A 12,906-nucleotide genomic window follows, 5' to 3' on the forward strand; every position below is an offset into this window, starting at 1 on the left:
AACAGCGGCCGAGAGGACCCTTCTCTGCAATTCTGGGGTTTGCTCCTTTCCCACCTTGCTAAGTGGCTCTCTGAACTGTGAGCCCACCAAAAAGAACAAAATCTTCTGGCCAGTCCTGGGGCCTGCTTGACCACCTGGGCTCAGAGGTCTGCCCCATTCCTCATCACCTTCTACTTTGTCACTGCTAACGCACATCCTATCCACTCCCCAAATCAACATGCTTGGATCCCTCATCCTCCCTGTTGTTACTCACGCCAAACCCCAAGAGGGGAATTTCCTCTGGTTTATTTACAAAGGAAAGAGGATTAGCCAGCTCTCCTCTGTTCTTTTCTCTCCACTCATAGCCTCTCATCACCTCTCACCTGCATTCTTGCAGTCACCACCTAACTGGTCTCTAGGCCCTCTTTTCTCTAATCCACGTTCCACCCAGCTGCCAAAGTGAGCTGAGAAGAAACGTCTGCCTGCATCGATCCCTTGATAAGAAGCTCTAGTGTCCCCCTCTTGCCCCAGGAGCCAACAGGAACTCCTGTTTGATTCTTAAAACCTTTCACTATGTGACTCCAACCTACCCTTCCAGAACGATTGCACGGTTCACATTTTACATTTCATTTCTCTAGAGCACTGGTGTAGAGTCAAAAAGACCTGAGTTCAAATCCTGCTTCATACCCTTAATGGTTGTGTGACCCTGGCCAAGCCACTTAGCCTCTACTTGCCTCAGTTTCCCCATCTGCAAAATGGGGGTAATAATAGCACTTACCTGGCAGTGTTGTTATTTGTATCAGAGGAGATAATACTTGTTAAAAAGCACTTGGCATGGTGCCTGGCCCAGAGCAGATGTTGTATAAATGCTTATTCCCTTCCCCCTATCATTACTGAAATGCTTTACTTGGTAAAACGATTTTCCTAAAATAAAGATCTGATTACATCACACACACACACACACACACACACACACACACACACACACACATCCCACCATCAGGATCAATTACAAAATGCTCTGTTTGGCCTTCAAAGCCCTTCATGACCTAGCCCTCTTCTACCTTTCCTGTCTTCTTCTTCTTCTTTTTAAATTAATTAATTTATTTTGATTTATCAACAATCACTTCCAGAAGCTTTTGAGTTTTAAATTTTTCTCCCCCTCCCTCCCCAAGATGGCACACAATCTTATATAGGCTATAGCTATACATTCCTATTAAACATATTTTCACATTAGTGATGTTGTAAGTAAGAATTAGAACCAATAGCAGGAACCACCAGAAAAAGGAAACAAAACAATACAAAACAAAATAGCAAATAGCATGCTTCGATCTGCATTCAAACTCCATAGTTCTTTCTTTGGATGCGGATCGCATTTTCCATCATGAGACTTTTGGAGATGTCTTAGATCCTTGCGTTGCTGAGAAGGGCTAAGTCTGTCAATGTTAGTCATTGCACAATGTGACTGTTACTGTGTACAGCGTTTCCCTGTTTCTACTCATTTCATTCAGCTTCAGTCCATACAATCTTTCCAGGTTTTTCTGAAGCCCGCCTGCTCATCATTTCTTATAGCACAATAGTATTCCATTACATTCATATACCACAACTTGTTCAGCCATTCCCCAATTGATAGGCATTCCCTCAGTTTCCAATTCTTTGCCACCACAAAAAGAGCTGCTATGAATATTTTTGTACAGGTAGTTCCTTTTCCCATTTGTATGATCTCTTTGGGACACAGAACTGCTATTGCTGGGTCAAAGGCTATGCACATTTTGATAGCCCTTTGCTTTCCAGTCTTCTTACACCTTGCTCTCCAGCACACATCCTTCCAATCCAGTAACACTGTGCCCCAGCACATGAACAGGGCGCTCCATCTCCGGGCATTTTCTATGCCTGTCCCCCATGCCCGGACTGCTTTCCCTCCTCCATTCCAACTACTGACCTCCCCAGCTTCTTTTAAATCCCAGCTAAAAATTGACTGACTAATTAAAATTCTTAGCTCCCTTCTAGTCCCGGCTCAGGAGCCAATTCCGGCTACTTCAGATCTTTCCAGATCTCCCTGAATGTTTGTGTGTCCCCGCTCCCTCATATTACTTTAAATGTATTTTCTTCTGATTTCCTCACCAATAGAAGGGAAATTTATTGAAGTCAATCAACAAATGTCTATTAGGAGTCAGGCACAGTGCTAAACTCGGCTGGTACAAATGAAACAAAGGCCTTTCTTGCCCTCCGGGAGTTTATAATCTAATGGAAGGACTGCACCCTAGAGCAAACTGAAAGGTTGGAGGGTGAGGGTGCGGGTGGGGGTGGGGGGTATGAGCCGCAGATGGAAAGTGAGGAATTCCGCTGCAAAGTCCCGAACCCTCTCTCTAAAGGAAGGCTGTGGCGAGACCTTATTGCTTCCTCCCTCCAGCCCCCTCCCACCCTATCCCACCCCCCAATCAGTGGGGAGAGGCAGCTGAGGTAGCTGGCCGGGGGTCGAGCATCGAAGCCGAATCCGTCTCCATGGTGATGCGATTTCAGGGGGTGAGCTTGTCCTGGAGGAGACAAGAGGTTTGTGGAGCCTCTGATGGGAGGTGAAAAATGGGCAACGGGGGCAAGGACTGACATCACTTTTGTGTTAGTTTGCCCACACCCCAGCACATAGTAGGCATTTACTGGTTGAACTGAACAGAACATCGATGGTGCAAGCTGCAAGCCACTTTAGAGACTGTCTAGCCTTTTTTGAATAAGGAAACTGGGGCCCGGGAGGGCTTTTAATAAACTGTCTCTCCCACCCCCATCAGCGCCCCTCACCCTCAGGTTCCACCTTTCCCCTCCAACCCGTCCTCTCCGGCCTCGCCCTTCTCCCTGGCCGAGGGCTGCCACGCCCTCCCTTTCACCCTGTACCCAAACAGGCTTTCCCCACCCTGCACCCTTCATCCTTAGTTTGGCCTTTCTGGGACATTCTCCAACCCCTCCACACACACATACTCTTCTATCACCTGTTAGAACTTGAACCCAGACCCTGGGGCTGCGGAGCCAAGCTCCCCTGGTTCCTCCCGCTCTGCTGCCCTCTGCTCTGTGGTCTCAGGGCTACCCCAATGCTACGCTGCTGCCATCTGCTGTCCGATGCTGCGCCTGAAACCCAGAGAAGAAGAAGAGACGGGTTCTTAACTGAGCCCGGGGAGCCCCTGAGGGGCGGATGTCTCTGCGAGCAGAAAGCCTTCATCCAGCTGGTAAAGGGCCCTTTCCTATCCCTGAGGCTCTCGGCTGCTTGCCCGAAGCACTAACGGAGGCGGCCTTCGGGGGAAGGGGCAAGCCAGGGGCAGATACAATAACGACCTGAGTGGGAAGGAGCTCCAGGTGTGGTGTCTGCGACCTGACTCTGCCCCTACTTAGCTGTGCGACCTTTGCCTCATGACTGCCCCTCTCTGCCTCAGTTTCCCCATGTGCAAAAGGAGGGGGAATCTGTGAAGTGAATGATCCAACTCCAGGTCTGGTATCCTCCGTAGGTCCATGATCTGGCCAAGGATTTCACAGGTGCCTTATCCCTTATATGTAAGCCTTGGACCTGGCCTCACTGGTCCCATTTCCCCCCCTTCCCCAGGCTCATCCTTTCCTCACCCATCTTGCTTAGGCCTCTTCCCCTTGGTAGTGCCCAGCACCCCCTTTCCCTCTTACCCAATCCTGACCATCCTTCAAGACCTACCTGAATCCCGCCTCCTCCAGGAAGTCTTCCTTGACTACCTCAATCACGTGGATGATGACAATGAAGATGTTGATGATAATGAGGAAGAGGAGGAGGAGGAGGAGAGGGAGGAAGAGGAGGAAGAAGGACATTTCCATAACATTTTATACTGATACCAAGTCAGTGGGAGAGGCTTGTTGAAAGACCCATTGCCTTCTGATTCTAAGCCCAAGCATCTTTCCACTGCAATAAGTCAATGCTTCTACATAAATGTAAATCGGAGACCTCTAGAAAGGTTGAAACCCCAGGGTCTGGGTTCAAGTTCTAAAGACATTAGAACGCTGGGGAGTCCAGAAGACTTGAGTTCAAACCCCACCTCAGTCACTTACTAGCTGAGTGACCCCAGGCAAGTCTCTTGTGCCATCTCTCTGTGCCTCAGTTTCCTCATCTGTCAAATGAGGGGGATGGATTTGATGTTCTCCAAGATCCCTTCTGCATCTACGTCTATGATCCTATGATTTATTTGAAGCAATGATTGCAAGAAGAAATCATGGGTACATGCAAGGATAAGGAATGAATTTGCATAATCTCCTTGCCTGATTTCATGCCCAAGAAGCCACATATACATGAAAAAGATTTAGAAGCCCTTCCATGGTGACATGCCCACCTGCAGATTCCTCACTGTGTAGGAGCCAGAGGCAGCTGCATTGTGTAATGTAGAAAGCCCTGACAAGGGGCAAATCAGCTAACTGCTGTCTGCCTCAGTTTCCTTATCTGAAAATGGGCTAAGAGCACCTAACTCCCAGGGTTTTGTAAAAATCAAATGAGATAATAAATATAAAGTGCTTTATAGACCTTAAAGTACTATACATTAGCTGTTTGTAAGAATAATAATAATATTGTTATTATTATTACAGAGCCAAGATTAGAAGTCTTCTAGCTCCAGAGTCACAGGCACTATGGGTATTCCAGGTACTGCTTAGCCTGGGGAAATAGGATTTCTGTCAAAGACCTCATTTGTGCATACATTTGGCTCCTGCTGGATGCAATACAGAAACTGGTCCCCAGAGCAACGATGCCCAGCTGCCTGCCAGTGACTTCACCCCTTCCCTCCTCCTGCACCGAATGCCTCTTGGCAGCATCACTGATGTCCCATAATTCCTGCTGTGCCTCCTCTCAACCTTTCATTTCTGACCACATGCTGGGCGAAGACTCTGGGATTGGCAAACAAGAGAGCAGGGATCCGGTCCTAGACAGGCCATTGTTTTTCTCTTTCTGTGAGCTTGTCAAGTCCCGCTTCTCTCTGGACCTCAGTTTCCTCCTCTGTAAAATGGGCCCAAGAAACCATGTTGTATAGTGGAAGAAGCCACATAGTTTAAAATTAAAGGGAGTAGGTTTGAATCTTAGATCAGCTCCTCGATTTTACTGATTTTGTTTTGTTTTTTTAGGCAATTGGGGTTAAGTGACTTGCCCAGGGTCACACAGCTAGTAAGTGTCAAGTGTTTGGTCTGAGGCTGGATTTGAACTCAGGTCCTCCTGACTTCAGGGCCGGTGCTCTATCCACTGAGCCACTTAGCTGCCCCCAGATTTTACTGATTTTACAGATAAGGAAACAGACTCAGAGAAGGTCCACTGTGTGATCTTGGGCAAGTTTCTGGGCCTCAGTTTCCTCCTCTGTAAAATGGAGGCACTGGGCTAGAAATATTTTTAAAGTTCCTCCCAGCTTCCTTACTCTAGGATAGGTAGTCTCATCTCTTTCATTGGTTGCATACAGTAGCACCTATTTTGGCCTTGGAGTCAGGAGGACCCGGGTTCAAATCCTACCTTTCTCTAGCACCTACTATGTGTCGGGCACCATGCTAAGTGCTTTACAGACATTATCTTATTTGATTTGTACAACCCTGGGAGGTGGGTGCTGTTATTATCCTCATTTTACAGATGAGGAAACTGAGGCAAACACAGTTAAGTGACTTTCTCAGGGACACACAGCTGTTCTCAAGGAGTTTACATTCTACTGGAGATGGGAATAGGGATAAATTGGATAAACAGACAACTATTTCCATGATGGTTTTAGGAAGAAGGGAGCACCAATAACTAGGGAAAGGCTTTGTCCAGAAGAGCTTCATGTAGAAGGCAGGCCCTGAGCTGAGATGTGAAGGAAGCCAGGGATTCCAAGAGGTAGAGGCGAGCAAGGAGGATATTCCAGACATGAGGGTGGGATGTGGAATGTCACCAACGGGGAGCAGCAAGGTCAGTTTGGCTGGGACGGGAAGTTTGTGAAATCTGCTGCATGGACAGACAGGACCCTGGTTGTAAAGGGCTTTTACTGCCCAGCTGAGGGGTTTGGGTCTTATTGTCTGGGCAGTAGGGAGCAAGTGGAGTTTCTTGAGCAGGGCAGTGGCATGGGCAGACCTCAGCTTTAGAAAGATTCTGGAAGCCTCTAGGAAGCTCCTTCCCTCCTCCCCTCAGATTTCACAAAGCCCTGAGTTTGCCCGCCTTGAATTGACTCATCATACCTAACCTTGTACAGTCTACCTACTCATGTCAGTATCTTACCCTCCCTTCTCTCCGCTGGGTTTTGAGCCCCATGAGGGCAGGGGCTGTGTGGTATCTAGACTGTCTCCCCCGTACCCAGCATGGGGTTCTACACAGAGCAAATACTTAGGAGGTACTGGGTAAATTCCAAAGCCCCCACAGATGGGAGGGATGGTGACAATCGGGATGTCTCTCGGCATATTTCTCATGCCTGATGCCCCCTTTCTATCTCTTGTGTCTCTGATTGGAGCCCTTGCATGAATTCTGCTTCTTTAACCTAAGAGCTGTCAGAGAGCAGGGCCCGGGTCTCCTCTTGTCTCTTCCCAAGACAGAGCTGAACCCAGGGCATTATAAAATCTAGCGCCTAGGGATACCTTAGACCCTATTTGTCAGCTGGTATGAGGTAAGCCAAGGCCCTTCCTGAGCAGGAGCCCAGCACCCCTCTTTGCTCCTACCCAGGCTTAAGTCTGGGTCCTGTCCTTGGGGGCTTGGGAAGGTAGTATTGGAGGAACTTGTGGACAGCTTTCAGTGTGCCTGGCCTTATGGCAGGGAATCACTTCCCCTCTTCTGGCCTTAGTTTCCTTATTTGTAGAATGCAAGGAAGGATGGATTCAGTTGTATCCAGTTCAGTTCATCAACACTGCCTCAGCTCTTCCAGATCCTACATCTTTGTGTCTGGGTGTCCGTGGGAGTTTTTCACCACCAGAGAGAGCCAGAGACCACAGAAAGAGGAGAGAGCAGGGGTGGCCTTCACTTGGAGATGGCTTTCAGCTCCGCATCACGCAGCTGTTCTGGAGGTGGCACCAGCTTAGAACCTGTGAGTCCTTGGTGATACCCCCTGAGCTACTCTGCCCTGGTACCCCACTGGTGGCCCCGGGGAAACAAGTCCTCTCCACCCTGCCTGGGGGATCTCTCCTTTCTGGCCCCTCCTCTCCCTCCTGACTGCCACCAGCCAAGAATCATGGGATTGAGAGACGGAATGGATTTTAGAGGTCCTCTGATCAAACCCTCCCATTTAACAGAAGAGGAAACTGAGGCTCGAAGCACTCCTCTGGCATTGTAAAGCCAGAAAATGGAAGACCCAGGACATGAGCCTATCACTTCTGACCCTGAATTTGTCATGTTTTGTATAACATCACACACCCCCATTGCTCCCATCTGGTCCACTGCAATAGCTTTCTGATGGGGCCTCCTGCCTCTAGTCTCCCCTCTGCAACTCTTCCTCCTTCCAGCTGCCAAAGCTGTCAATTAACAGGCATTTACTAAGTGCTGACTGTGTGCCAGGCACTCTGGTGGGCACTGGGAGTGCAAAGGGAAAAATACAAAAGGATCTGCCTTTAAGGAGTTTATATTTATTGGGAGACAAAGCATGAGCAAATACAATTAAACACAAGATCATTTCAGAGAGAGGGAGAGGCAGCCTCCGGGACAGGTCTGACCCTGACATCACCCCCACTACAACCCTCATTAAGTTACTACTGCCCAAAGGATGAAGTCTAAACACCTGATCCTGACCTTCAAAGCCCTCTACAATCTAGCCCGAAGCTGTTCTTCCAGCCTTATCACCCATTACTCTACCATGCCCTGTTTCAGGCAAAGAGAGCGCCTCCCCCTTCCTGAATGGGCTCTTGCTTTCCCACCTCCACATCTTTGCTCACGTCATTGTCCCTCCTCCCTCCTCTCCCAAATCCCAGTTAACACCTCATGATGGTGGGCTCATCCACACTCTCTTCTAAGGTGACTGGGACAGGGTGTAGTAGAGGTCTGGTCCTGCAGATTCTACTTCTGCATTTTCATCTCTCTATGACCTGGAGTAGGATCCTGCTCTGGGCCTCTGTCATCCCTTTTGTGAAAAGATGGGACTATATGATGTGATCTCTGAGGCTCCTTCCAATTCACCATTAGGGGATTCCCTCCGAGCTTCCAGGCTGTACTGGTTTTGTATTGTGATGATTTTGAAAAAGGAAGGAAGGAAGGAAGGAAGGAAGGAAGGAAGGAAGGAAGGAAGGAAGGAAGGAAGGAAGGAAGGAAGGAAGGAAGGAAGGAAGGAAGGAGGGGTGAGAATAGAGAAGGAAGGAAGGAAAGAATGTTTATTAAGCACTTATTATACAGCAAGCACTGTGCTAGGCCCTTGGTATACAAACAAAAAAGAAAATCCATCCCTGCCTTCCAGGAGGTTTCATTCTAATGGGAAATAACACACGGGGAAGTGGTGGCCAGATAGGAGTGTGCTGGTCCAGAAAATTCCAGAGCTGGAAAGGGGCCGGGGAGGGTTTCTCCCTCTCCTGATTAGCTGAAAGTAGCCTGGCCCTAAAGAACAAAGGCTTTGGGGTCAGCAGCCCAGAGTCTGACTCCTGGCAAAGCGCTTTGTCGCCCAGAAGCCCCAGAGGCTGGACCGGACGCCTTCCAGCTCTGGTCTTCCATGGTTCCTCTAAGGACCTGGATTCTGGTCCCAATTCATCCCCTGTCCTGCTGAGGGACACCAGACAATCCACAGCTTCCTCGGCTTCTCATAGCACCAAGGTGGGAGGGTACCAGATAAAGGAGGGGTGTTGGGATGAGATGCCATCCTCTCATGCGGCGTCAAGGGAGCTGAGTGCCAGGGTGGGCAGTGCCTGTCCTAAAGAGTATTATGGGGTCGCTCTTGGCTGGAGTGGCTAAGAATCATGGGAGCATGAATATACAGCTAGAAGAGACCTCAGGGGTCATCAGGTCCTGTCTCCTCATTTTACACATGGGGAAACTGAGGCAAGTGGTGGTGAAGCAACAGCTAATAAGCGACTAAGGCAGAATTCAAACCCAGGTCTCGTGACTCCAAGCGCTCTATCCACTGTACCACCTAGCTACTTCTAGACAACCTCTTCATTTTACAAAAGACGAGAGTGAGGCCCAGGGAGCCCACTAGCTGGTAAGTGATTGAATAACAACAATTGTGACAGCTAGCATTTATGTAGCACCTACTATGCACCAGGCACTGGCTAAGAGCTTTACAATTATTGTCTAATTTGATCTTCACAACAACCCTGAGAAGCAGATCCTGCTAGTATTCGAATTTTACAGATGAGGAAATTGAACCTGACAGAGGTGAAGTGACTTACCCAGGGTCACACAGCTAGCAAGTGTCTGAGGCTGGATTTGAACTCAGGTCTTCCTAACTTCATTCCCTAAGGTCTATGCACTGATCCAGCTAATTGTTCCTAGGCAACCTCTTCATTTTACAGAAGAAGAAACTGAGGCAGGCAGAGGTTAAGTGGCTTGCCTAGGGTCACTCAGCTAGTAAGTGTCTGAGACAGGATTTGAACCCAGGTCTTCCTGACTCCAAGTCCAGTGCTGTACTCACTAGACCACACTGCTCACGCCTGGACCGGGGTCATTTTTCTTGTCTTCACGTCCTCTGACCTTCCCCTTGGGAATTAGTTCCGATCCATAGTTCTTCCTCCTCTATCAGCAGGTGCTGCAGAGCTCCCTGTTGGGGCTGCAGGAGATAGAGACAGACTGGAGAAGGTAATGAGGGAGCAGTGCCCCCAGGGGGTCCAGAGGTGCAGGAAGGGCTAGGGCAGGGGTACAAGGCCAGAGGGGCTGAGAGCCCAGCAGCTCAGGGACCAAGAAAAGGCAGCAGGGAGAAGCAACAGAGAACTCTGGGCCCAGAGACAAAGGTCCTCTGGATCCGCTCCAAGGAAGAACTGGGCCCTTTGAAATCTGGCCAGGAGAGCAAAGCCGAGGCCGAGGGTCAGCTCCTCCTCCAGGAGGTCTTCCCAGATCACTCCAGCCCACACCGATGGCCATCTTCCCACAATCCTGAGCACCTCAGTGATAAAATCTGCTCGCTTGGCAACAAGTCTCACAGGCCTATGCTCTCATTGTCCCACAGTTACTTAGCCTCTAGAGCCTTTCCTGAGTCCCTCAGTCTCTCTCTGTCTCTCCCCTCCCCATCTCTTTTTCTCTCTCCTTCCCTCCTTCTCTCTATTTTTTCCCCATCTCTCTCTATCCGTCTCTGTGTCCTTCTTTGTCTGTCTTTCCTTCACTTCCCTCCCTCTCTCTCTCTTTCTCCTTCTTCCTCCTCCTCTCTCTCTGTTTCTCTTCTCTCTCTCTCTCTCTCTCTCTCTCTCTCTCTCTCTCTCTCTCTCTCTCTCTCTCTCCTCTCACTCCCTATTCACATTCCATATTATCTTCCCAAACCCCTTTCCTCTCCCCATTACCATCAAGGGCACCACCCCCATCATTTTTTGTTCTTCCCTCATAATCACTCTGTGATGTAGGCAGCACAAATATCACTCCCCCAATTTGCAGATGGAAAAGCTGAGGGTAGGAGCTGGGAAGCAAGGTGCCGAGCAAGGGGCTCAGATCCAGGTCTGTGCTCCCGGGTCCAGTGTAGTCCATGAGCCCCAGGCTCAAAGCCTCTCCCTTCCCCTGGCTTTGGCTGAGAAATGGTACACTGGGGAGCTCTTCCCTGGTGCGTCTGGCCCCATCTCTGCAGCAGATCACTTCTGAGGCCTTATCTCAGAAGCCACAGCTCCGGACTCTCACCACAGCTGCTCCAAAGGTCACTCCATCAAACACTGGCTTCTCTCACCTGTCAATCCACAGACACATCAATCCCAGAGTTCAAGGGTGCTGTCAACCACCTCCTTCTCAGAGATTTCAAAGGGATGACATCCCAGACAGAGCCACTGCAAAGTCAAGAGACAGAGGGAGAGAGCCAAAAATCCTGGCCTGGGAGGCAAGAGACCTGGGTTCTAGTCTCAGCTTAGCAACTGACTTAATGTATGACCTTGGCCAAGTCTCATGTCCTCTGTGGGCCTCAGTTTCCTCTTTTTTTAAAATGAGGGGGCTGGGCTAAATGATCACTGAGGTGTCTCCTAGACATAAATATTTCTAATTCTTAAATCAAACCAACCAATTAACAAGGACTGGGTAAGCCTGTCCTATGTGCTGGGCACTGTACTAAGATCTGGGGATACAAAGAAAGGCCAAAATCATGCTCCCTGCCTTCAAGATGCTTGCATTCTATTGGGGGGGGGAGACAACATGTAAATGACTAGCTAGGTACAAGACATAAACTGTGTCAGTGGAAAGCAATCAGAGAGGGGAAGACATGAATATCTGAGCATGGGAGTGACTATCAGGAAAGGCTTCCTGGAGAAGGTGGCATGGAAGTCAGGGATTCTAAATCCCAGAAGGTAAGTAGGACAAAACTGGTTAATCCCATTTCACAGATGAGGCAACTGAGGTGATGAAGCATGTCCAAGGTCACCAATCAGGTTAACAGCAGAGACAGCACTAGGATTCAGGTCTGTCGACTCCAAGTGCAGGGTTCCTTCTATTGAATCACCCTTCCTTACGCCACCACCATGAACCATTCTGGTCTATGGAACCCGAAGCCCGGTGCCCATTTCTGACACTCTGAGCTCACAGCAACCAGGTCTGATCCTGGGGGCCTCCCCAAAGGGATCATGTTCTCTTTTGTGTCATTATTCCAACCTACAGTTTACTCTCGGAAATGCCGCCAAATATCACATAGGTTGAACTCATGTCTACATTTCCCCAAATGTGGGTAAAAGGAGTCACCGGTTCCAGCACAATCATTGAAGGAAGCATATCAGAAGAGGACAGCTTTATTTCACCCAAGAGAAAGGCAAGAGACAAGACCTACTCACTGTCCCATCCACAGATGTAGAAAATGCACAGCACCAGGGACCGATGCTAAGAATGCCCAAGGAACCCGCAGGCATTTCCCTTCGAAGGATGGGTACTTGGAGATGCCACTTGGACAACCCTTTGACTTCCCAGTGAATGCGGTCCCTCCCAGACCCAGAGTCCATGATTGAAAATCCCCCTCCTTCCCAAGGCTAACACAACTTGGGGCTACTGATAGCAAGATCAAGGGGATGGCCCTCTCTAAGGTGGGGTGGAAGAGAAGGTCATAGGGAATGAGTAAGGTGAAGAACTGAGATTATGATGTTTGAGGGAGCACCAATACATAGGTTGAAGTCTTGTAGGATGAGGGCAGGAGCTGGGGAGGAGAGAGGCTGTGAGCCAGGCACTGAACTCATTGAGGAAAGAAAGGCAATGTCCTGGGGGTCCATAGTGATTGGGTGGTCAATATGGACTGAGTGAGCCTCAAAGGAGGAGAGGTGACTGAGTGGTGCTGGGAGAGGTTACCCTGGAAGTGCAATGGGGAGTATCCCAACTTGACCAGTGAGCTGAAGGGAGTGATTGATAAAGCACCCAGTGTGAGAAAGGACAGCCAGGGAGGCTGTGTCGTCAGGAGGAAACCAAGTCTTCGTGAGAACTAGATGTGGAAGGAGCAGAAAGGAAAAGATTTAGGATGAAAGCAAGTTTGTTGCCAGTGAAGTAGGCATTCCAGAGGGCACTACGGACCGGGTAGCTACAGAGTGAGACATTGAGGCGATGGATGAAAGGGATTCAGTAAGGGAGAGAGTGGTGGGGAATGAAGAACAGGGTTTGTATAAAGATGGGGCTAAGGGGAGGTTCAGGATCACAGGGATGGGGAGGATATAACCAAGTGAGAGTGCGTTAATTACTGCCAGAGGAGATCAAGAAGACTAGGGGTCTGACCTCAGGGCGGAGTCCTCTCAAGGCCTTGGACAGCTGAGGCCAAAGGGTCCTCGGGCAGGGGAACGGATGGAAGGTGTTTGAGCAGGAGATTAGTGGAGGGAGCTCAGAGAAATGTCGCCTGAAAGCAGGAACAAGTCAGCCTA

The 12,906-nt window shown here is 49.3% G+C and overlaps 1 long non-coding RNA gene across 1 annotated transcript; it reads right to left on the reverse strand.

The window, feature by feature from the left end:
* Window positions 1–2,431: 2,431 nt before the first annotated feature.
* Window positions 2,432–9,791, reverse strand: LOC110209238 (uncharacterized). Its single transcript, XR_002324765.2, has 4 exons — window positions 9,525–9,791; window positions 3,671–3,704; window positions 2,964–3,099; window positions 2,432–2,516 (listed from the first exon to the last, which is right to left on the reverse strand). It is a non-coding gene; the product is annotated as an uncharacterized LOC110209238 (long non-coding RNA).
* Window positions 9,792–12,906: the final 3,115 nt, after the last annotated feature.

This window comes from Phascolarctos cinereus, unplaced genomic scaffold (genome assembly GCF_003287225.1).
Source record: "Phascolarctos cinereus isolate Bilbo 61053 unplaced genomic scaffold, phaCin_HiC Scaffold_5;HRSCAF=322, whole genome shotgun sequence".
Taxonomy (NCBI): Eukaryota; Metazoa; Chordata; class Mammalia; order Diprotodontia; family Phascolarctidae; genus Phascolarctos; species Phascolarctos cinereus.